Genomic DNA, 27,714 nt, shown 5'->3' on the forward strand with positions numbered 1-27,714 from the left:
GTATTATGCAATGTAAAAAAATATTATGAAATAATTTACATATTCTATAATATTTACATAAACATTTATTTTATGTTAATTTTAACATTATAAAAATATACAGTAAATATATACGAGAGAAATATCTTTCAAAAATAAAAATTATTTAATGAGATTAATAATTAAAATAAGATTATACAAATAAATCACATAAATCTGTTTTTAGAAAAATGTCGCATTTTAATCAAATAGGTTTACAATTTTTTATGGACTCCTTTCTAATAAGATTCTTTTGAAAATCGTAACTGATTAAAAATAATGAGTAATATAGGAATATATTGCATTGTAATAAATTGGAAAGTGGTGCTCTGAACTCTGGTGTAAAAAAAAAATAGGAGACATCCAGAAGCGATCGATCAAAGATGTTTTCTAGACTTATTGTTCCAAAAAAAAAATTTGGCACCCATATTTTTAAGAATATTTTTCCGACAATATAGTAAATTAATGAAAATGAAGAAATAAATGGTACAAAAAGGTTTTTATACACAGTCATCTTCTCGATTTTTATTAGTACTCGTAAACAACACAATAAAGCGTATAAAGTATTTTTATAAGTACCTGAATGTAAGTAAGATTATTTAAAAGCTTATTATTGGTTAAAACACGAAATATGCATAAACAAAGACGAATAATTGTTCTTAAATTCGAAATTTGACCTGCTTGTTTATTATATTTACCAAAAAATATATGAAGACGACAATAGATACTACATCGCTAAATTCGCAAACATGTATCAACATTTAACAATATATTACAGCAATTAAGCATTAAGTTTGATAAATGGACATTATTTTTTAGTCTTTTTTATTACCAATTTATAAAGCAAATAATAATAGCAATACAAGTATTATCGGTATCGACTATTTACTCTTTCGGCAATACCGGTATTATTGCAATCCATAATTTTATTTGGACAATAGCAATATTGAAAAATAAATACACACATTTTGATACAAAATATTTAAATTTCATAAATAATTCAGAAATTACACAATTCTTAAAATTGTACAAAATAAATCGCCTTAAAATTGCCACTTAACCCTTTAAACGCCAGTGACTTTTAGTGAGTCACCTGAAATTTCTATTCACGCGTATCTCTTTCTTTAAGTAAATATAAAATATGTACTTGGTTTACTGAATAATGAAGCTAGTACAACAATCTTTAATAATTAATAAAAACTATTTTTTAAGTAATTCGTAAACTTATTTTAAAAAATTAATTTAAAAAAAATAATAATCATCAAATGACATTTAAAAATAAAACATTTGAATTCTCTCTAACAATAAGAAGTACTTTGCTTCACTTGAATTAGACAATGGAGCCATAATGAAGACGCTACAGGCGCTCCTCATAACGAAATCGAGCATTCTTATCGCAAATTTTAGCGACGTGCAAACAAAACTTCCATCCCTGCTCAAACGTCATTCTCAAGTCATCGATGGAAGTATTTCTGCTTAAAATACCCCTGCCTAAACTGGAAGAGAATTTCACCGGGCAAGGGGATCTGTAAAATGTGATAACGTGACACTTGATGCTTAAAGGTAGTCGACTGTCAATCACCAATCTCCACAACAACTCCCGGTCTTTATGTAAATAAAATAAATCCGACTTTGTACTAATAATCTGAAACACTTGCAGCTCATCGTGTAATACAATGCTGCATGTTTCGTTGATGAAAAGCAAAAAGGGCAGAGATTGGATCCCTGTGGTACTCCAGAATGAACGAAATACTTAATAAAGAGTATACTGTGTACTCACTGATCTTGAAATATCATCAGATTTAATGACAAGTCAGGGTCAGGACTATCCGCTGAGTTTTTCCAAGGGCGTTCTGCCGACCTTGAAGCATTTTCTATAGCGTACAGTCACGCGAATGCTTGGCCTTGAATTCGGCGCTCGGTTTCGCTTGCATTGACCGTACAAAGCACATTAGTGCAGATTATGCAACAGTCGAGTTACGGCCGCTTACTTATTTATAGTCACTGAAAGTAGTTCTGCTGCAACACACGCACACTGCTGCTCACCGTACGTGTACGCTCAACCTAATTTCAGTGCAGCGAAAGAGTGTGTATACTTATACATATGCACACACTATAACCGCTTCTCTCGAACGCGTTGAAAGTAAATAAACGAAAGCTGTAAAAATCGAGGAGAGAAGAGATGAACGTGGGGAGAAACGAATTATGGGGAAAGGTCATGGTCGACGTTTGTAGATTGTATTATTGGTGCACGTGGGTAGGGTCGTTTTATGGTGACGGGTGAATGGCTTATGCTTAAAGAAATATTGGAAAGGTAAATTATTAATATTGAACCATTCTTTAGAATGGAGAAATAAAATGTTTTTATGGGACTTTTAAAAAATATAAAATAAAGAAATATGGGAAGCGTTTAAAAAATATAAAATAAAGAAATAATATATCGAAGAATAAAATAAATAAAAAGCTAATGAAAACAAAACCAAAAGTATATTATATAAAACTTTTCAATTTGTGATTTACATGTAAATTTTCACTTGTATTACTTATTACTCCAAACTAACAAAACAAATGTAGATAATTTTTTGTGACAATACGAAGTACCACCAACTGCAGAGCAATAAAAGTCGGGTACCTCAAATGGGGACTATGGCAGGTAATGGGTTAACACGAGAATCTATGTTTCGCGGCGCTTATCGGTTAAAAGCGGGAGACGAGAACGAAACTTTTTTGTACTGCGATTTATTACTATTTAGAGCATGGCATCTACGCAGTACTGATTCTATTAGCTATAAATTTTCAATATATACATGATGATGAACTGTGTTTTAGAGGAACTATACAATATTTAAAAGCTAATAAGTTATTTGCTATATTTATTGGGACTAATTATAAAACGCAACATTTTAAGGGCTTGATAAATACCTATCTATATGTTTTCTAAAAGTAAGATATAAAAAATACACTCAAATCACAATGTAACTTTTGTAAATTTTCTTTGATAAAAATAATACATATGTATGTAAATGAAATTTTGTTTTTAGAAATTATGTCGAAAAATAACAAGTGACTCACAAAAAAGTCGATGGCGTTTAAAGGGTTAAAAGCTACTAATAGTTTATTGTTGAACAATTATCATTTAATTTGTTGGCCAAATAGATTTTTTCACTAGAAACAATAATTATTGAGTTAACTATTTAAATATTAAATATAATTATTTTTACATTAAATATAATTATGACCATCGTAACAGGTTATCCCAATGCGTTACAATATTATATAAATATACAAAAAATATATTAAAAAATAATACATATTAAGAAAAAAACTTTTTTACCACAAAGGCGTCATTTCAAAGTGTAAATTAAATAACATTTAACCCTTTCACCGCGGTCAATATTTTTGCGCGCCATTTCGAAATTTGTTAATATGTGGGAAGCAGCTATTCATTCAATATATTTTAAATATTAAGGTTTAATAAATTCATGTGCTTTACGACAGCCTTTAATTATACTAAATAACCATATTATTAGGCTCAAATATTTATTAGACCTTTAAAAGCTCAATGAGTACTGGCGATTTTCTTGATGACTTATACAGAAGCCATCTCCGATGAAAGTGTTAAAATAAAATGTAAAGCATGCACTATAATGTGCAAGTCTGTCATGCCTGCACTACACTCTTTGGAAGTTGTCCGAACCGAAGTTACAACTGAAGTCGGCCGAGACCTTCGACTTCGAGTAAGCGACCACACTGTCGCAAATTTCATATGCTGTCCGGACGGCGGCTTCTGTCACGTACAGCTGGCATATTTGCGCGCGATCGAAAAATGTGCCAAAGAATCGCAATTTTTAAATTGTCATATTATTAAAAGTACGCTACTGATAATTACAAAATTTTGTGTGGGCACTCACCAATACAATATCAGTGAAAACTTTTCGGTCGTAAATATTTAATTTACGCAAAACCTTTGTCGGCTTTTGCAAAATGCCATAAGGCATAAAAATGATACTTCAGAATACGAACACCACATCTGTGACTATCCTAGAATTTGTCGCCATCGACTCTAAATAATAATTCGTTATGGTGTGACTTTTATATAAACCGATCTAGGAAAATACATAAGGATATTCGAAACGATTTTTTTAACAAAATCAAGTACCACTAATTATTTTTTAATTATTTAATTTTATATGAAAAAAAATATAATAACGATATCTGTAAGAAGAATATACTATCAAAAATATAATTAATCTCTTTTGGTGCCCTAAAATATTCATAGATGTCAGTAAGAGTCTGTTGAAGTCCCCGATAAGCATGTGGTATTATAACTTGACCACGTGACCACGATGCAGCGCTCGACACGCGTGTTGACCATAGGACGTCTACGCGCATACTGAAATTGAACCGAGTTACTCGTTCTATCTCAGTTTGCGAAACACCATATCATTATCTCTCTCACTCATCACTTAACAAGCGAGAGAACGAAAGGAGAAGTATCTCGCCGCTCGCGCTCGAAAGAGCAGCTCCGACTTCGGTCCTTTTGCCGACAATGTTCGGAAGCGCTCGAAGCTTGCCAAGTCGACTGAATTACCCCCATTTTACCTCCCGTTCTCGGTAACCTTGGACAACTTCCGAGAGATTTTAGAGCGGGCAGAACCGAACTCGATCGAAGTAACCCACTATATTCTCCGTCCTTGGCCAATCTTGGATAACTTCCAGAGAGTGTAGTGCAGGCATGAGACTTTTGACAAAGGTTAAAAAAATCGCATGCTGAATATTTCCAGATTATTTACGAATATATGTAGTTTTATTATAGAAGTTATAGAAAACGTAGTAGGAACGTGTAATATTTTAACATAAGACATTCGAATAAAATAATTACTTACATCATGTTGATTTATTAGTAAACAAGCTTATTTTTTAGGTTTCCATCGTCCAAAATGTACACATTTCAAGTGAATAACTTTTAGCTTAGCATGACACGAATGCAAATTTCACACAAAAGATAGTTTTTATAATTCGTTTGATAGTACAAAAACTAATTTACCCAACATCCGCTTGAGTTAAAAATAAACTCTCGATTTCTGCGTGCGCGTATTTCGTCACGGTTACGCGTTTACTATTCTGCGATTGTACAACGCGTATATAATTTTCTAGCTAACCTCATATTATCAAACGACGCGACATGAATGTAACTGTGACGATTGGGGTCCCAAAAAAATGATTAATCATTACAATTGCGTACGAGTGACCGCAAACGAAACTATGTACAGGTGTTGTCACCATTCACAGTTTACGACAAGGTTGCTCCAGACAGGCTTAGTCAATTATAATTAATACAAAATAAAATTAAGGATAATGACTATTAGAGAGATAGGTTTAATTTTATTAATTGAGGATAATAAATATCGTGGAATAAAACATGAAACACTTGTCGTCAACCCACGTGTTGAGAAATAATGTTTATGAATGCATTTTTATGATAATGCTTATAAATAATTTATATAACAGGCGTGGTCAACCTTGATGAATGTCAATATGAAGAACTTGACAAAGAAACATTTAAGATTAATGGTATGTAGAATTAAATTTATGTTTGTTTTTTCATTTTATAAATATTTAGTTACTGTTGTATATATAAAGAAATAATCTACGTCCTGATTTTAACGCTGTATCATTATTTTTTGCTCATAATGTTTCACTGTTTTAGATATCGTAGATTTTATTGTGAAAAAGGTCTGTTAAATACATGTTTATGATTTAATTTAATATATAATCTATCTACAACTAATTACTAAAAATATTGTAGTAATTAGTTGCTTGCTTTTATGTATAGTTTTTTTTTTATATAATCATAACAATATTCTATACATAATTTTTAAAAAAAAGCAAAACTTTGTGATGAAATATTATAATTAAAAAAATAATTTCCGTCCAACTTAGATAAACTCAGAATTTTTAATCATCTTATTAAAGTAACAGTGATTAAAAAATCTATGAATTCTAAAGGAAATTTTCAAATCGAATAATGATTTGAAAATCTAACGATACAAGTAAAATCTCATCTTTGTCTCAAACATCTTATTATATAATTGTTTTATACTGATCTAAAAATATTATTTCTCGCTTCACCGCAGATGTTTGTACAATTATTACTCCGTGGGAACGTAATCGAAAATTGCAAAATAAAACTGATTCGACTATAAAAACCCTTCTTATATTTTAGCATGAGAAAAAAAAACTAATTTTCAAAACACGATAAAGCGGAAAAAATATTTTACGACGACACGAAGGTGATATGGCGGGTAATTAATTTCGCCGATCGAACGCCTCTCGGCCATTTTGAGAGTAGATATTATTAATCATAAAAAAGTCTAAGGTCACATTGCGGATCGTAATATACAAAGTAAAATGTGTCTATGAATTTTACGACAGGTATAAATTATCGATGATAATATAGATTCATTACATAGACATATCTACTATGATATTAAATTGTAACCAAGAAGTAGCTTACTTCTTAGCAGAGATGAACATTGATGACCCCACAATTTGAAGAGTAAGATCAGCTATGAAAAGTTTAAAAATTACAAAGCACAGGGGTAGAAAAAAATACTGGAGAGGTACTCATGTTACAATAATACATTAAGAAATATGAAGCGCATGTAAAATAAATAATACCAAGACTGAAAGACGGTCTCCCTATGCAAAAAGCGGGATAAACTAAATTGCAATAACTACAAAAGGATCTTACTATTGAGCATTTCATACAAAATATTCTTAAACATTATATACAGAAGACTAGAAAAATATACGAATGAAATTCCGAGTAGGGTTCTCAATTATTCGTAATATAAAATTGAACAAAAAATAGATTAAATATATATTCGTAATTTTTCTCGCAATTTTACTTATATTTAATTTATTTTTCCAATTCGTGCAATTGCCTGTAGAATATTATTTAATTTAAAAATTATAAAAGTTCTGCATTCATGGATACCCAGCAGGATATTTAACGGACAAAGCAAAAAACCGACCACCGATTGTAAATATATATATACAATAGACCCTCCCCCCCCAATAACACGTTAAATTGGAGACGTGCTTTATGTGTGAGCGAGCCAAAGAGAGGATATCTCACCACACGCGCCTGATTCATATGTACGTATTGAAAAAAAAATGTATTTTCTAGTCCCCCAACTACACGCACCCAATTTGCCGTGTTATTGGGGATCTACTGTATATATATTCAACACTTGAACAATACTTTTGAACATCAAAATAAAAATTTAAATTTGGGTAATACTTTTACAGTGTTTTATTATGCGATAAATGAACTTATCAATCGCATTTAACATAATTCATCACTATGAATTTAACTTCAACATTTTGCTTGTTAGACAAAAAAAAATTGTCAATAATTTTTAACAGCAGTTTTTCCTTTCGCATGTATTACAAAACGAATCTTACACTTTCTGAATACATCTAGTTTTACGGTAAAAAGACCGTATATAAAGAAACCATAAAGCCATAGTTGAAAAAGGATGTATTGCGTCTATTTTAGAGACACTAATCATTTTCAATGTAAGCACATTTGCGATGCAGTACGCAGTGGTACAAAAGAAATTTATGAGACGTATTTATGGTCATCGTGCTATAGTATAACTCAACGTTTTAATTAGATAACTAGTTTGCACATCTAGATCTAGTATGCAGTTGCATCAAATGGTATATGTCGTATGACCTACATACGTGTGAAACACGATCTTCCGTTCATTCCATCAAGCGAGATAAATGCACTCGTCAATAACAAACAGAACATACAGCATCCGACAGATTTCATTTTTCTGAGTGGCTTATTGTTATATTATACAACAACACCTTTCGATGCAGATTGAAAGTTAAGTCGATTTTACTCACCGATAGACTCTAACCGGTTAGATCGTTGGGGTCAAGTTTGTGTCAGGCCGGGTCCAATTGTTCAAAATCAAAACCCATGTGTTGACCTCCCCGTCAACGACGGCCCGTGATCTGCGGGCCGCATGGTCTTCATTATAGCTGCAAAGGAGAAGAGAAAAAATAAACACAATGAACGGCGGAACCATTATTCGTCATTAGATCGACAAGACGTTTCACTTTCAGACGTCCTGAGGTGATTTATCGCAAGGGAACGTCGTTAATCATTGGTCGAGACCAAAGCAGACAATTGTCAATATGCGAGCAATTATTATTATAAACGATCGCGATGAAATCAAATGTCGTGTTGGTAATAAATTACTATGTTTTGGGACGTTGCCATTAATTTAATAATTAAAAATGATAATTTAAATTAGCATAATTTAGTAAAAACACACTAATAACGGATAAACATAATTAATTTTTGTCAAGAACAATCGAGTTGATCAAATAGCAAATGTTCGATACACCTGCACTTGTCACATGCGGACCGCTGGATGTTTACAGGTGATAATTATGTGTTGATGCAAAATATAATTATAACAATATCATTTAAAGAACGAAGCATAATAAATAAATAAATAAACGAAAGTTCATTTATGGTAAAAAACATTATTTTTTTTATTGTATTATATAATACAATATAAAATTGTTTAACTTTCACGTTGAAATTTATCACTCATATAATATGTAGTCTAACTCAGTAGCGTAACTAGGGTTTATGCCATCCGAGATGATCTATAACTTTGCCCTTCCCCCCCCCCTATATAATTAAGGAATACAAAATCTGACTTTAAGTGATACATGTCTTAAATACACTTTCCGCGGCAAATGGCCCCTTTTAACCCCCCTCTCCCCTTCAGCTACGTTACATACACTTTACATATTATATGCACATAAAAAATGTGCAAAATCGGGTCATAAAATTAGCATTTATTAAACTGCTGCTTACTGTTTCACATATTCAACATGTCTTAGCTATTCGTGGAAATATATTTTTTTAGTGCATTCAGTTTAAGAATCTAAATTTTCATCGTGAAAATTCCGCCCCCATGCAAGTGCCACCCGGGGCGGTCCGCGAGCTATGCCACTGCTCTAATACATATCTAAAGAGTATTTAATCAAAAATATGTCTTACATATAATAAAATAAATTGTATGACCAACACGAAAGACGAGTGAAATAGTGTTTTTTCTTGAAGCTATAAAATAATTTGGTAAATAATGAATTTATTTATTTCAAAGCGAAACATTCTTTGCGGTTATATTGTTTATGTAGCTCTTTCTAATAAAATTATATTTTTTAATGTTTAAGCAACTCGATAGAGTGGTATACTGACTATTCACCAGAAAGATCTGGGTTCAAATCACATATGGACCATAGTGTATTTAATAGATCAGAATTAGTTATTATTATATAATTATAATTCCGTTCTAGGTTTTCCTAGATTTTTACAATCGTGATGATATGTCGTTCATATGAGGTATTAATAGTATATTAATAATATACATATGTATATAAAAAAATATTCTACTCCCAGGAACAATTTTGCGATCCCGGGATCGTCAAAATCGCAATCCTGGAAACCCAAGATTTCAATTTTGACTCCAGATTTATTTCCCTAATAATATTATTTTCTTTATTGATTCTAGTCAGATTCTTATCCAGCAGCAAGATATTTTGTATTTGACTCTTAGAAATAAATTTATAATGTAGCTATTTTATAAAATCCTGATAAAAATTATTTCTAATGCGCACAAATGATTTTGAAGTATTACTGAAATATTTAGATCGATTTCTAAACTTTATTTCCTACGTTCCAATTGAAGAATTTAACAAGTAAATTGACATGTTCCGTATTTTTTTAAAATAGCATAAATATAATTTTTAAGCATCTGTACTTTGGGTGCAGATGCTTCAAAACATATTTCTCTGCAGTTTAAAAAATGTGCATATATATTAAAAAATGTTGGAGGTGATCTAAAAGGACTTGGCGTTGAATGAATGATTATGAGAAACGTTTTCATGGCATTAAAATTATTACAAAAAAATATATTGATCTATGATTTATACGTCAGAAATAATTTAAATATATATACATATATATAAATATTTAAGAAGCAATGAAGATGTCATGAAGTGTAATAAAAACCTGATATTTTAAGGCATGTCAAGAAAAATTTTAAAAAGTGATTTCAATGAGTTTGTAGAATAAATTAAATATAATACAAATATAAAGTAAATGTTACACTAGATAGATATTTCTTTAAATAAAATACTAGAAATAATTTATTTTTGATAAGATAATCTAATTTAAAATTATTTTTGAAGGTAAATTTTATAAAAAAATTGCATATTAAAAAATGCAAATAAAACTCAAAGTCATCATCAAATAGAGCATAAAATTTACATATTAATATTTGTATCTAAATTCTATGCATTTCTCAATCTCCTCTAACAAAATCAAAGCCCCCGGGCGCCGCTCAATCAAAGCTACTTTAATTCAACCTACGTAAGATAAACATTGCTCATATACAGCACAGTATATTACAATATACGAGAGGCTAATCGATCTCTTCGAAATGCTAAAGAGCGACCTTGTACATATTTTACACAGTATCGAACGTGTACGTGAACATAAATATAATTTTTAATTATTACTTCCTCAATATCGAAAATGCTATGTGAAAAAAAACTTCGATTGGGTTTTATTGCCGGTAATTAATAAGAGTTTCATCGAGTTTTTTAGTATCTACTATATACAAACAAACTCGGATGAAATTACATATTAAAGTCGACGGGCTGTATTTAATCTTAATCACTGTTTGTAACATGAATAATTATTTAATAGTGTGTAATAAAAAAAATATTAGCTACTAAGAAGCGTGCGTTCGATACGTTACATTAGTGTTTCAAAAATATATAATATAAGCACGAGAAGGCGTCATATTTACGTCAAAGTGGGCTAGAAACTATTAACATTTAAAAACGAGGATTCAACAACAAATATATTAAATTGGAGTCTATTAAAAATATGTAATACATAAGCTAATTTCAATTAAACTATCAAACACTAACCAGTTAATATGTTTTTATGTTTATTTTTAGAAAGAGCAAGCAGAGGTCGAAAATGTGTGGGCTACATCCTTTTTGATAGTCGTGAATGTACGAGTGTATCGACAGTAATGAGACCTCAGGAAAAAAACGCAACTTTTGACCTTGATTGAGTGTATTCGCATTTTCTCGCCGAGATCAGGAAGCGTATTGAGCGAAACGCGAGTTGGCGAGAATAACGAGAGTATCGAATTAAAATACACACTTAGGTGTATAATTATTTGATACACGCAAGGACACACGAGTTAACATTTAAGCATTCTTAAAAGTACTATTGGTATAAGATACATAATTGCGTCACCAGACAAAATGCCATCATCTTAAACAGGTGTTGAGGGAAAGTAAACGCATTTAATCACGATGATCAGGGTTACTCAACAAAGGACTTCGTTAAAATTATTTTTAGAAGTATTAGCAGCATTTACTTATTTTTATTATTATTAATAAATAAAAATCAAACTATTTTACTGTGATTTAAAAAATACTGTTTTATGTATAATATAAATTACAACACAAATTGCTATTTGTAATGCAATCTTAAGATGTATAATTATATTTTGCTTTATACATAATTATATCTATACACAGTAACGTAGATTTAGTTTCTGAAAAAACACTCTTATTTATATTATTAAGGGAAAAGCAATTATTAATATTTTTCAAAAGTTTAAGTACTAAAATTATATTTTAGAGAGCAGTAATTTTTAAGAATAAATAAAATGTTTAATATGTATTTGCGTGGTTTTTTTGTAATCTACTTTCTCGATATGAGTTTTACATTAATGTATAAAGCTTCAAAAAAGTTTAGAATTTATTTCAAAAAATTTATCGAAAATACTTTTGGCATTACTTCGGTAGAATTTTTTTTTGTGGTGTAAAGGGGTTAAATTCATTTTTTTCTTACATCAAATGTTTTTGTTGATCGTGTTATTTTATTATAATAAATACTTTAACTGTACGTCAATTTTGCTCTTTTTTGCCACAAAGATAAAATAGCTTATATTGATCGTTGCATATTTTTGATATATCTAAATATATGCAACGATCCGAATAATATATATTTTTAAATAAATAGTATATATTTTTAATTACTATTGTGGTTTTTCATAGAAGAAAAAGTGAAACATTCCATTTTTTATTGCAGAAATGTATACAATCTATTGTCATAATCAGTTTGCTTTTATCTATAGTTTTTATTGTTGTTATATTCCAGTCTATCATTTGTGTGACACCACTGCTATTAATATGCAATATTTTTCTTTAAAAAATAACTATAGACAAATTAATAAAAATAACACATAATTTTTACGGAAAATAATATGTTTAATACTATAAATTAGCATTGAGTCGGTTAAAAGTGAATATTGTATATAGAAATTGACATATACTATTTTTGTGGCACATACTTTACTAAACACTGCTTTAAAATTTATATAGAAAATACTAACGTATTCAATAAATTGAGTGAAAAATTAAAAAATCTATACAAATTTCTAAAAAAAAACGCAGATTTGTTATTTATGTAATCATGTATGTACAATATATAAATATATATCTACATATCTAAACTAAGCTGATCTTTAGGCGTCCAAAGGCATGTATGACATACCCAAAAGGGTTTCCTAAATGGAATAAAAAACACCTTCGTGCATTAGGAAATAAACTTTTTTTTATTTTCTGTTTATGTTATATTATATATAATAAATATATATTAGGTTAAAATTTATTTGATGTAAAAATTAGCTATTAAGCTAAATAAATTAATAAAATAATTTTACCATTGTAGTCTAAAGGCATCTATGTCAAGCCCAATATATTTTATATTTACTAAAGCCATTTTAAATGATTTGATGATACAATTTCCAGTCTTTTATTTCATTAGATACTCAGATATACTTCTATCAATATCTTACGGTAAAAAAATTAGTAATTTCTAACCATTTTACCTTGAATTGGCAAATTACTAAAATTCTTTAAAAAAAACCGTTCAAAATCAAAATGTGTGATTTTTTATCAATGGTTTTCAATTTAAAAAGTTCTGTTTTTACATTTACGTATTGTACATATTTTCTTTAAATAAATTAAATTACTGTTTTTAATTCAACTCAATACTTAGACAATATATTTTGAGAGGATTATATTCCGAGTCCGTAAAGTTGATGTTGGCGAATCAATTGTCATATATTTATTATTTTGTGCCCCATCTGGAAAACCCTAAATAAATAAAATGTAAGAAGCTTAATTTTTGTAACTAAATAAATTGGACAGTAATGGTTTTAATAACAGAAATGTTTTTGTCCGGTAAAGGTTAATTATTATGTAGTAATAAATGAATAATAAAAAACCTTACATATAGTTGATTCGGAGAAAAAACGTGTAAGAAAAAGAAAAGTTAAAATTAAGCTGAGATTAAAAAATTTGGTAATTGCTTCTAAAAGCCTAGATTAGCCAGAAACATATTTTACAAAAATAATTGTCAAATTTTGCTTCGAAATAATTATGCTGATTATATTTAAGACCTAGTGTTTCAAATAAGATTAGCATAATCTCAAATATAATCAGCTGTCTCATATTTGATTTTTTTTATTGATTGTATGATATACGTTGAAAGGTGTAGGTATAAGTTTAAAGCAACAAAACGCATAATTTTGACTAGTATTATTAAATCTAGATTTTTTAGATTAACAGCTGGACCCCAAATATTTTGCCTCTACTCATCTTCAACTACAATTCTCCTACATTAAAAATATTTATGTCCAAAATACAAAAATCATGAAACTCTTAATATTTCCGATTCTTCTATAATAGTAAAATAATCGACTAAAAAATATCAAAAACATTTATAACCTTTTATCACAGGATTATATCAAACATAATTTCAATACTATTAGTAAATAAAGATATATGGAAAAAAACTTCATTACAAATTTCATATAAAGGATTTTTAATTAACTTAGTAAATATACGGAGAACACTTTCTTGGAAACACACCATAAATTTTCCGAATTATGTGACTTGTTAGATTTTTATGTATATGTCTAATTCTACATTACAATCGAGAAATTCTATTGACAATTTAATATTTCCACTACTTCTATTATATAATATTTTAGTAAAATAATCGACTCAAAAATAGCGAAACCATTTATAACCTTTTATCGCAATTTTACATCAAATATAATTTTAATAATAATGGTAAATAAGAATATTTGGAAAAAAAACAAATGTTCAATTAGAACCTCATTACAAATCTAAAATCAGTAAATATATGGTGAACACTTTATTGTAAACATTTGGGGATGAATCTTTAATACTATACATTTTCAGAATTATGTGACTTTTATGTATATTAGTTTATAATGTAATAATAAATATTTGCTTAAATATGACGCTACTGTATTATTTTTAAGATGTAAAATATTTGTGTTTATCAAATGATAATAAACTTGAATATTACATAAAATACTAAATTATATATGTTAGGTTTAGGAGAAGACGACTACTTAAACTAAGATACAAAAAGAGTAATTCTGCAATAAAGTGACATAATATACTTTGCAGCTAATATGTGTTTAATAAATTTAGTTCGCTATTTAATTAAATTTTAATTTTTTCGATTCCTGATACACTCATTAAAGCTAGATAATTATTTATTGTATTTAAATGACACATAACTGAAGAAACATAGGACAATAGTATATTTTTATTGCTTTATTTGTACAAGAGGTATCTCTAAATTATAGCTTATTATTTATATAATATATTATATATTGCAGAAGGGAACAAAAAGCCATTTCCCAAAAAGATTTTAGTAATATGAAGAAGTACTATTGTTTTTTTATGAGTCGCATTAATATTTCTATATATTCGTATAGTATATTTATATTTTTATTAAAAATCTTGGAGATGCTGTCTTTGTTTTTTATACCCCTTATTTTTGGCGATTGATGAGGTTGAGCGACCGGCGTAGAGGTCGCGTGAAAAAATTAAGTTTTTTTTATATTAAGCGCGAAGACTGTGCGAAAAATCGTACCTCTCTCTTTTGCCTCTAACAATCTAACCGAAACGTTCAAGGTCTTCTCCTTTCACGCCCGTCTTCTGTATACGGCGACCGAGCAAATCATGAACAAATGTTGAAAGAGGCGGAAGAGCGTTGCCGAATTTGGCGCTTTTCGACGCTTTCCACGGCCACGACCATAACAACACACGTCATTAAATTCTCGCCTCAGATACCATTGAATAACTTTGAAATGACATGGGAAAATATCCAATACAAAATATGAAGGACTCGAGTCTTTAAAGCGAGATGACTTAGAAATTGGCAGTGTAGCACAGGTGCGATTAAATAGAACACTATTCATCTAATGGAAAATTCGCAAAAAGTAAATAAATTACGCACAAGCGTTCTGCATATTGTGCGTACGTAACTGTATGTGTGTGTCAATAAATGTGCGCGAAGAGCGAAATGTTTGCGTAACGCATTTGCCGCAATGTAAATGTGCGAATTTTTATTCGAGCGATTGGGTGAAATAAACGCGCGGGAAAGGAAAAAACCCGAGCGATTGTCGCAACTCGCAGTTTTCTTTTTAATTACAGCTATCTATTTATTTTTGGCACAGTTTTATTTAAACAATTATGTAATAACTTTATATGTATTTCATAAGCTATTTTTGTAATAATAAATATGTTTACACAACAGTAAATACCATTTATAATCTAAATGCGATTTTATATGCATTAAATAAAATTTTAATTGTTAATAAAATAAAACACGTGTAAATATACTGATAAATTATATTAACTAAGTGATGAATCACTTAATTTGATATTAAACATAATGTTAGACTACTTTAAAATGCGCCTAAGTGAAAAGTTCATGCTCTTGGTCAATATTATATATTATAATTTTTGTTGCGATTTTTACCAAGAATTTTTATATTTCTATTTTAAAATGTATAATTTTAATATTTTTAGAACCTAACATTAAACTATAAATTATTTTAATATTATGCAACAATAATGACATACTATTTAAATACAAGCACATAATAAAAATATAATTATGGATTAAAAGTACTTGGTTACATAATGAGATTTAAATCATAATTTCGTTTTTAATAATAATTTACAGATAAACTTTTTGTACTTACATTAATGTATCTAAATTTAAATAAATAGTTTGATAAATATGTTATATTAATTAAATGTTTACAATAAAACAGAAACAACTTGTTAAAACAACTTAGTATTGATTCTGATAGACATTAAATAAGAATTATGCAAGTAATTGAATTTACATGTTGAAGTATTTATTTTATCTCCAAACATAATTTATTATTCATTTTCTTGTATATTTACTGCGAAATTTAAAAGTATATACTATATTATATAAGATACACATTTTTTATTTAACAATTGAAACCTGATCGATCGCTTTAAAGTGACGTCGATTTTTTTTATCTTATTTATTTAATCTCACGAACGTTTGAAAGTGGCGAAGAAACGAAATACGACACGCCAGAATGGATTCTCCAAGGATATCCTTTCACCGTTTAACGTCGAAGCACATGGACTACAAAATTGAATTAAATTTGCATGCGACAGGTAAAAATTTCAGAATTTGCATTGGAAACTTGATTAATACAACTGTCGGACGCAGAGCAAATAAAAAGAAGAAAAATATGACTATTTTTCAATATTAATCATACAAATTTCAGATGATGATTTATTGCTCGTCACAATGTACCAGTTGACATATTTAACATTAAGACATTACGCCCGAGTCTGAATATTTTTTTTGTGCAAATTTTCTCAAGGCTGAAATGGTATTTAATTTGTCTGCGAGAGTGAAAGATGGCTGAAAAATTATATATCTGTTTAATGTTATATAACGAAAAAAATCAATACATTATGTAGAGAAAATCAGACAGAGACGAATACGTAATTCAGATATATTGTAATCGAAATCGTTTAAGGTCACGGTCAAGATCGATGTTGACGATCAGAGTGGTCATTTTTTGGGTATTACATAATGTATGAGAGAAAAAAACATATGATTTTTTTCTGCAATTTTTTAAACGTTTCAATGTCACGAAATGTGAGCGGTATTAATAGCCTTTTTTGTGGATGTGATATCTCACACCGGATTTTGTATATTTTAAAATTTTTATTTAGATATAAATATTATTTAAGTCAATGTATTTAAAGGCAGACTGTGATCTTACACAACAGGTTATAGCTATTCTGATTATCCATTTGTAAGTGATTTGCTAATCCAATAATATTTTTTATGTTTTGCATATATTAAGACCACAAAAAAATGTGTTAACTGACATAAATATAGTTTCGGGATATTTGCAATTTATATAATTTATAACAAATACAATAAGTTTTATAGTGAAATACTATCAGCAGTTTTAATAAGATATGTACATATATATCTAATTAAAACTGCAGCTGAATCATTTTTTTAGTATTCTGTGCAAAGCTAGGTGAAGTCATTTAAAAAATATTTTAACCCATTTACACCCGTGTTTTTTTTATAAATCGTTTATTTCAATACAATATTCATTTTACAAATACTATACATGTTACTGGTTTATAGCTATTATATTAAACATAATAACATGTTCGTTATAATTAAAGGTGATACAATTCAAGTGGAAGAAGTAACTTGGGTTAGTGCATGGTGCTTTAGGAGCACTATTTCAATTTATGAATCTTTTAGTTTATACTTTGCATTGATTTTTTGCAATATTGTAGATAAAAATTGTTTCACCAAAAATACAATTTTTAACTGAATCAAACTAAAGAGAATGTTATTGCGATAAAGTGATTTTTTTCGGCAGCAAAATTTTAATTTAGATGTTCAGCTGAATCAGTAACATTTTCATTATTAGCACTGTGATTTTGAACTATTTTGTGTATGGGTGAGTGAAGCTATTTTGTGACTGACACCATCGTTTGATTTGTGTTAGCTTAGATATTACTTCATGATGTTTTATAATATGGTGATGATTTTGTATTTCATTTTGCTTATTCTAATGACAGTGGTAATGAAAATAGTATCAAAATAAAAACATATATCAGTACCAATATGTATTAAGTGACAAATATAAGGTACTTTTATAATTAGATATAAGAGTCACTCAGAGTCAAAAATGAGCAATTATTTTTTAAATATTATATAGCATAAACAATAAATTTAAATTAATAAAAATATACATAATTACGACACTAGGCACAAAGAGCATGTAATAATATGTGTGTATATTCACTAAGAAATAGACTAGCTACGACGTATGTAGATCTAAAGAAAAATCATATAACGTTATTCAAATTGTTGAGAGGAAATTAATTTAATATTTTTTCCTATTTTAAATTTTTTAAATTCATCTAAATTAATTATTTATTATTATTTTTTGTATTATATATATTTTTTATAATAATAATAATATATAAATGTATACACATACACATATTTTGCCATGTAAGGACTCTCTCGTAATAAGCAGTTAACTGCTCATAAGATAAGCAAAATTAAAATAAAAAATAATTTTAATGAAAATTAAAAAAAAATATTTCATATTTTTAGTAAATAAATAAAGTAATATCACTGTTTAATTTATAATATTATTTCAATTATTTTTATTTGATGTTTAAATTATTTTCAATTTTTCTCTATAATAAAATAAAGAAATTTCTTAGCTAAAATGTCAAAGTAAAAAATGGCGGCCGTCGACCGCATGTCGTGAAATGGAACGCGGTGGTGAACGGGTTAGCTGAAAATTCGAACGGTCGGCTCTGATTGGTTGGCGCTTCCGAAAGGGCGGAGTTTAAACCCGATCATGACCGAGTTTACCCGACTCGATAACTCATCCGAGCGATAGGTAAACGAAAGTAAAAGTTGGTTTTCTGCTCGTTAAAGACTAATGAGAAGATATATCAAAAGGGATTTATCTTGGATATCCTGAACCTTTAAACTTCAAAAAACTGTTGACACAATATAAATTTTATTAAATAAAAAAAAATATTATATTTGGTATACATAGGTGTTTAAAAATGTACGAAATATATGGTAAATTATAGCCATAATATAATAATACAAAATACCATTGCAATGGGAACGGGTGTTTGAAAAATATGTAGAATAAATATTTCGTAAAACTGTTTTATAAAATTATTTTTTAAATTGAAGATTTTAAGGTTCCTATTTTTTTTATAAAAATATGTTCTTCTCAAGCATTTCACACGCATCACTTTGCAGTTTCAATTTATATTACATAAAATAAATAAGTATAATTTTTTTTTCTTTTAGATAAGAAAATATTTTTTATCTAAAAAAAAAACCTACAAGTAATTCAGTGATTTATATTTTATTAATTATAAAATATAATTACAATCTACAATCAATCTATGTCATCATGCATTACGATATTCTTCTGTGAGATTAGGAAAAATCTATTGAAACTTAATGGATTTATAATTATATAATAATCACTACTGCTGAACCCCTAGACACGATAGAAATTGAAAAAAACAATAGGGTTTAAATGGTATTTGAACCTAGACTTTCAGGCATTATTAGTCATTGATTACTTATCTAGCCTGCTATTGAAATTACGAATATTTAAAAACATACAAGGGGTCCATACTAATAAGGGCGAACTCAAACCCTCAAGAATTAAAATAATACAAAATCGATATGGTTTTTTGAATATGAAGTAATCTAAATATAAAATAAAATGCGTATTTAATCATACTCATGGTTATTAATATTTTAAACTACTTAACACCTTCACTGTCAAATGCGACATTTATTGCTTGGACAAAAACCAAAGCCACACGAGCATTTAAAAAGATTTAAAAATCTCATTTAGAAATTATTTTGAAACTAAATTTTGTTTTGTAGATTAAGCTAGTATATGAAATCATAATATTTTGAAAATTAGATGTAAATCTAAGTTAAAACACTATTGCTCCCATCTTTGATGTCAAAGTTAACACTCTTGACTCTTGTTTGTAATAAAAAAATATTAATTTTTTAACTGTATTTTTCCGATTTTTTTCTTCGTTTAGAAATCGCAATTTTTTATAAATTTATTGATACATTATTAGTTTTCCAGAATTCAAAAACCAATTGATTTAAATATCATAGAAATACTTATACAGAAAAAAATATACAAGTATGCAAAAATTAGAAAAATTAAAGCTTTTTTAAAATATGGTTTAATGTTTATTTATAAAAGTCAAAATAAATAAACGTAGTTCTTAGATATTTAGAGATTTAAATTAGCATATTTTTTTAATTTATATAATATATAAATTTCTTACAAGAAAGCTGTAGTATTTATAACACATGTTCAATGGTGGATAAAAACATTTTAGCAATAGACTCGTTAGAAATAGCTAATTATATATTTTAACCTTTTGTAGTCCAAAGTTTTTTTAACAAATGTTGCCCCAACTCTAAGCTATTTCGAATGAATATATTTATTTAAATAATGTATTAATTATTTAATATAATAGAAAGAAAAAACATTCCTTTTAGGTGTATATTATATGATATAAATTTTATTTTTGCAGTTTAATTATATATTTATAATTAATTAATTTATTTATTACTAGAATGTGATTTTTTAATTTAAATTTAATTGATATTAATATAATAGAAGTACTATTATATAGAGATTTTATATCATAAATGAAATATTAAAAATACGTTATTTATAATATTATTTATTTTAAATAAATTAAGAAAAAATGTTCTGAAGTAATGGACATAAGAACTGCCAGTAAAAAGCAAAGACAAAGGACTACATAGGTATTTTTTAGCGTTTTTTTTTCTCGAAAACCCAGATTTTTTATTAGTCGGTTAGAAGCTTGCAAATTTTTTCATACGAATTTATTGACAAATCTTTAAGGATTTGAGGTCTGAATAAAAAATAGAACTCAAATGATAACTAATTCATGCGATATTCATAGTCTATAAAACTACTATAAATCTTTCTAAAAAAATAAAGTGATTTATCTAGAAACATGTATTTGTTGAGTTTGTCATTAATATTTATAATGCTACATACGAGAGAAAATAATGATGTTTATAAGATTAATTATTTAAAAATTAAAATAATTTAGTATACTTAGACATTACAACAAGGTATAAAATATATGTAAATATTTGATATTAAAAAAACTCACAAGCGGCGCTGCGCTCATGCGCGACCAACGACGCAACAAAGTCCGCACGACTAACTACAGGTTATTCACACACGCGTAGATTGTACAAAGAAAAGATGGCAGAAAGCGGATATATTTTTAAACATTGCCGTTTATGTTAAAGTTTATGTGATGTGGAAAAGTTTGGTTTGGATTTGTACAATTTTTGAATGAAAAATCACGAAAGAGTACTACACATTAGGGTAACCTGTTAGGTCATAACAGTGATTATTTGAATCTTTAAATATTACAGAATAATAATATAGAGTAACTAAAAGTGTATTTTTCATGAAAAACATAATTTCATTTAAAAAAAATATATAACTGATTGAATATTGTTGTAGTTTAAAAAATCACGCTGTATGCTATTATAAATATAGATCTACTAGTAAATTATTAACTTAAGATTATTGTACTATTTTTACATATTCGTGAGCATCTATGATTTTTTCTAGAGGCATCTATAAACATTCTAAGCGCTGTAAAATAACTACTAAACTACGTTGAAAAATGTTTTTGTACCTTTTTTGTTCAATAAACTACGAGATAAAAATATTTGACTCATTCATAAAATAACATAATAATTTTTTTATTAATTCACAACTTCACGTTTATAGTAATTTAGAATAGCTATATAATAAGTGATTTCTAGAAACTGAAACTGCGTAGTTGAAAGTTTGAATGTAAACATGTTTTGATGTTATATTTGAGATTGAAAAATCGACAATTAAGGATGTTGATTATGTGCTGCTTTTAAACAGATTAAAATATCAACAATTCGAGGGATATCTGATAGTAAAAAAATTTGGAACTATTTTTTAAACATTTTATTAGATCTCAAAGCAACAATGTTGTACTTTGAGTGTATGTTTAAAATTTCTGTATCGAACACTAGTCACTGAAAACTTTTTAAATTGGTCTTGGATCAGCATTTAACGATCGATACAATAAAAAAGTGTTTAGAATCAGATTAAATTTAGATTAAATCAAATGCTTTGATTTGTTGAAAAAAAATGTGCATTAAGCATCTGAGAATTATAATAGAAATATTTGCTGGTTAGCAACAAATAAACTAAAATCGAATTAAGAAGCCTTTATCTTGAATATCAATAGCGATGTTTTATATGTTGATTATATTTATGTATACACGTCTTATATAAACATTATTCAAAGCAACAAAAAAATAAGCAATGCGAAAATTCGCGGCATATAACGCGGGCGGATGCGTTCGTTTTGGAACAATAGAAAATTTTCCCCTCGTATTATGCATGTTTGTATAGGTATATTGTATGTACCACACATCTATCTCTTCTTTCGGTCGGTATATTATTCAGAATGGCATGAATAAATACGTTGGGATACATCTCATCTGCATTTCGCGGCCGGGTCGAAACGGCGACTTGCCGACTTAGAGACTTGATCGAAAGGAGGTCAAGGTCATCGACGGAATTTTTTAGATGTCCAAAAAAACGTTAATGTGCCCGTAAATTTCAAAATCGCGGGAATCGACAATGTGTCTTATTTTTACGTAAAATTCAAGTCCGAGTCTCTTAGGTTTTGTATAAAAATGTACATACTTTTTTTGTGATTTATTTGTAGAATGTTTTTAATAATAAATATATTTTTGGGGGATTTTTTATCTATTACAAAATCATTAATTAGCTATACAAAAAATAAAATAAAATTACCCTTAAATCATATAAAAAAAAACTAGCGTTAGTGTATCTACATGCATCCAGTTTCTTGAAATTATAAGAATTTAAAATATATTCGTAATCCATAATTGGATTAATTGTCAGATTTTGTGGTAAACTTTTTATTAAAAATATAATGCTAAATCGTCTACAATTTATTTTGAATAAAAATCAGTATGTTTGTTAATTAGGTTATCTTCAAGACAAATTTAGTTAGTAGGTTATAAGCAATCATCAGTTCAAGGACTTGAAATGGGTGCAAATAATTTAATTAAGGTTAAAAAACTACCCTTAATGAAGATCGAGTGATACTACGAATTAGCTTACGTTATATGCGTATAACCACAATGGATTTTACCAATGATTTTTTTGCGAAACATTTAATATATAAATAAATGTGGACAATTCTTATATGTGGCTTAGGTATTTATAAAGTCATATACCTAACTAATAATGTGTTTTTTTTCAATTAATTTGATTAATGCAGTAAAGATAAGATAAAAAATCAATAAAAAGTGGGAAAAAAATCTTAGAGTAACCCTGTAATAGTTTATAATTAAATATAAAAATTATTTTTTTACCTATATATGTATGTATATATGTATATATACATAAAATATCTTTAATATGAAAAATATTGATTAAAAAAATCGATTGTACCACTCAATGAACAAATAAAAACTTATAGAAGTGATCCAAAGAATGTCACGACGAATTAAACCATGAACTGGTTGAATCATCGATTAATTTCATGCTTTTCCGTATTTACAATATTGAAGGCTAAAAGGGGTGCACAAATAACAGTACGATTTTTGATTATATTTTTAATTTAATAATGAATTTCATAAGACAAATATCACTGTTTTATCATTATTTTTTTATCCACTTTTTTCGCGGAATTTATATTGAATACATTTTGACAAAAGGTGACATTTTATTCACGTTACCAAAATAATTATCAATGTATATATTGCCATCTTTTGATACATTTTTAAATTTTTATTGTTCGCATGATATTTTTAACGAACTTAAATTACATTATTCTTAAACCCCTGACCGCCAAGTTTCACTATCACTCAAAAATGTGTAAAGTGTTGATAACATTTGCATTTTTTGAAAAATAACAGTATCTATGATACTCGAATATATAATTAATGTCAAGTGATAGATTTAACACATTTTAGAATATTTTTATTATTGAGAGGGGAGGGAGGGGGGCGGGCAAAAAATATGATTTTTCCTAAAATTATGGAATAATTTGGTACAAACTAGATTTATTTATATTATAGCAATGTCATAAGTAGCTGATTATTGACCTGAAAGACCTGGGTTTGAATCCCATATGGACCTTAGGGTTTTTAAATATATTATTATAATTCCGATCGATCATCACATATTAAACTTTACTAGATGTTCCTAATATTACGGATTAATATCGTGATGATTAATTAAAATCGAGCTAGTTCGTGCATATTATGTATTGAAAATTCTCTAATGAGGAACATTAGCTAATAAAGAATATCTTATTTGTATCATTAATAAAATAGCAATAGCATAATTTATAAAATAACATATCATTTCAATCATTATTTTTACCAAAAAAATTTTTTTTAAATATTTTTTTAATATACAATAATTTCAGGTCAACATGCAAATATATGATTTAGATATATTTATGTCAGCTAACATTTTCTAATTAGAAAACATGGAAAGTTCTCAAATATGTTCAGCAAATGAGTGGTTGTGTCAAGTGTAATATAACACGTAAGAACTTGTATACCAAAAAAATTAAATAAACATGAAATATTTTTATGAAAGTTCATTATAAAAATGTTGTTCTTGAGTATCTACATTCATTTTTATTTTATACATAAGTATATGATATTCTTAATGAGCTGAAGGTGCACATACTTAGATAATTGTTTGTACCTAATATGTACGACTAGCATGATTTGAATTAATCGTCACGATATTCATCTAATGCCTCCACTACACTCTCTGGAATTTGGCCAAGGTTGGCCAAGGACGGAGAATATAGTAGGTTACTTCGGTCGAGTTCGGTCTAAAATCTCTCGTGGTTACCGAGAACGAGAGGTAAAATGGGGGTAATTCAGTCGACTTGGCCAGCTTCAAGCGTTTCCGAACATTGTCGGCAAAAAGACCGAAGTCGGAGCTGCTCTTTCGACCGCGAGCGGTGAGATACTTCCCCTTTCGCTCTATCGCGTGTTAAGTGACGAGAGTGAGAGAGATAATGATATGATTTTTCGCAAACTGAGATAGAACGAGTAGCTCGGTTCAATTTCAGTATGCGTGTAGGCGTCCTATTGTTAACACGCACGTCGAGCGCTGCATCGTGGTCACGTGGTCAAGTTATAATACCACATGCTTATCGGGGATTTCAACAGACTTACTGACATCTTTGAATATTTTAGGGCACCAAAAGGGATTAATTATGTTTTTGATAGTATATTCTTGTAACAGATATCGTTATTATATTTTTTTTCATATAAAATTAAATAATTAAAAAATAATTAGTGCTTATTTAAATGTCACACTATAACGAATTCTTATTTAGAATCGATGGCGACAAATTCTAGGATAGTCACAGATGTGGTGTTCGTATTCAGAAGTATCATTTTTATGCCTTATGGTATTTTGCAAAAGCCAAGAAAATTTTGCGTAAATTAAATATTTACGACCGAAAAGTTTTCACTGGTATTTTATTGGTGAGTGCCCACACAAACTTTTATAATTATCAGTAGCGTAATTTTAATAATATGACAATTTAAAAATTGCGATTATTTGGCACATTTTAGCAGCCGCCGTGCGTACGTCATTCACGCCCGCCGTCCAGACGGCATATAAAATTTGTGGCCGCTACTCGAAAGTCGGCGACCTTGGCCGACTTCAGTTGAACTTCGGTTTGGACAACTTCCAGAGAGTGTAGTGCAAGCATTAGAGCTTAGAAACACTTAGAAAAACCTAATCTGTGATGATCAGTATCAAAATTATATAATAAATTATTTATTTAAAATCAATTGACACCGTGGACAAAAAGCAATATCAAGTTGTTCCATAAGTCTTGCGGATTAAATTAGTTTAAAAGTTGAAACGTATAACACTTTTACTAAATTATCTTTTTCTACATTTATTCTTCAAATGTATGTTTTGTATTTTTGGAAGCAATACATTATTAAATGACTTTTTTTTTATGTTTTTGTAAAATATTTTTTCTCCTAAAAACTGTTGCAGGGATCTAAATAGATGATTGGAGCAAAGAAAAGAGTTTCTCAGAAAATCCATTATTTTTTTCTACCATGTTTTTGGATACATGAGGGCGAGCACTGTCTTGGTGTCAATCTACCCTTCTTTAATTTATAAGGGAATGTCTTTTTTATGGACCAACTGTTTGTCCAACAAAACTTTCCGATAGTGATTAAAGACATATCTATGAATATTTATTTAAAACAATTTAGCAGAAGCTGACCCACTGCGACTTGTCTATAGTTCTTTATACACACTTGTGTATTTCCATAGACCAGGAAATGATGATGTCTTGAGAATTAGATTAAAAATATGGTTTAGAAGAGCAGCAAAAATAACTTCTCAACACTTCAGGAACCAAATAAGGTCGAGAAGATGAACTTCTTAAAGCTTTGGTTAAGATCTGATCGCACAGTCATGATGATCTGTACTGAAGAGCAAATAAAAGAAGAAGGAAGCGACTGAGCGGAAGGTAAAAAATATTCTCAAAAACAGCAATATTTTTTAAGCTGACTAAAGTCAATCACTAATTCTGATCTCCCAGATACGATATAAATTGAAATAGACAAGTTTTCATATGAGATTCGAATCCAGGTATTAGTCACCGATAGAATTAGTCAAAGAAAAAATATTTTCATAAATATTTCCGTATCTTAAACGTTTACGCCCACACGTGGCATGAATGAAAATTCCAGATAAGAAACATGCATGAATAACAACATCCGAAAAAATCCAGTTCTTGACCGATGATGGGGCGCAATTTCGCAGAATTGTATCATCTAATTGAATTATGTATATTGTTATATCACGTAGCCGTGACCGTGATTTTCGCCGCGTTCAATGGCGAAATGTGACTAATCGACGTGTCATTAATGCGCGGTCTAGACTCCTCGTTTCTCGGAACGTCTACTACACACCTTCCTTCTGAGAAGACAGCAAAATATTTCCGTCTCAAGGTCATGCATGAGAGAATTCTCCTTCTCTCTCTTCGCAGAGAGCTGACACTTTCGGGAGCGGGATCGAAAAATACGATTCAATTAATGTCCGAAAGATTCCGGGAACGCATGCGGAAAATTCCATTTCCAACGTTCATTTAATTCGGTAAGAAAGAATGCTTCATAGAAGAATATATTAAAAAATGATTGGATGTTACCTATGCTGATACAATGATGAATAATGGAGAAGTTGCGAGCGGTTATGTGCTGAGATGGCGTTGTGTAACTTGGCCGTTTTGTAATAGAGCATTATTTCAAGGTCGAGCGAGCAGTTTTTAGAAAGTTACCTCTCCGGGGCATGCTCTCTTACAACAGCATCGAAAGTCGTGAAAGAAAGTTCACGAGAGAATTGGCCGCTTTGGATCAACAGAATGATCGGTGACAGTTGCTAAAAAATATTTTACTTACTCCATCGCAATAAAAAATAAAATATTACAAATTTAAATACAGTGTAA

At 28.7% G+C, this 27,714-nt stretch overlaps 1 protein-coding gene across 3 annotated transcripts in view; it reads right to left on the bottom strand.

The window, feature by feature from the left end:
* Positions 1–27,714, bottom strand: part of ken (zinc finger and BTB domain-containing ken and barbie protein) — a 107,584-nt gene that overhangs the window by 22,909 nt on the left and 56,961 nt on the right. For 2 of the 3 annotated variants that reach the window (XM_088200150.1, XM_088200151.1), the window contains exon 3: positions 7,939–8,076. The exons of the other annotated variant lie outside the window; for it this stretch is intronic. The gene's annotated coding sequence lies outside the window, so the exon portion shown is untranslated. The remainder of the gene's footprint in view (positions 1–7,938; positions 8,077–27,714) is intronic. 3 annotated transcript variants of the gene reach the window in all.

Source organism: Plectrocnemia conspersa, unplaced genomic scaffold, assembly GCF_051122295.1.
Source record: "Plectrocnemia conspersa isolate PC_06_02 unplaced genomic scaffold, ASM5112229v1 ptg000012l, whole genome shotgun sequence".
NCBI lineage: Eukaryota > Metazoa > Arthropoda > Insecta > Trichoptera > Polycentropodidae > Plectrocnemia > Plectrocnemia conspersa.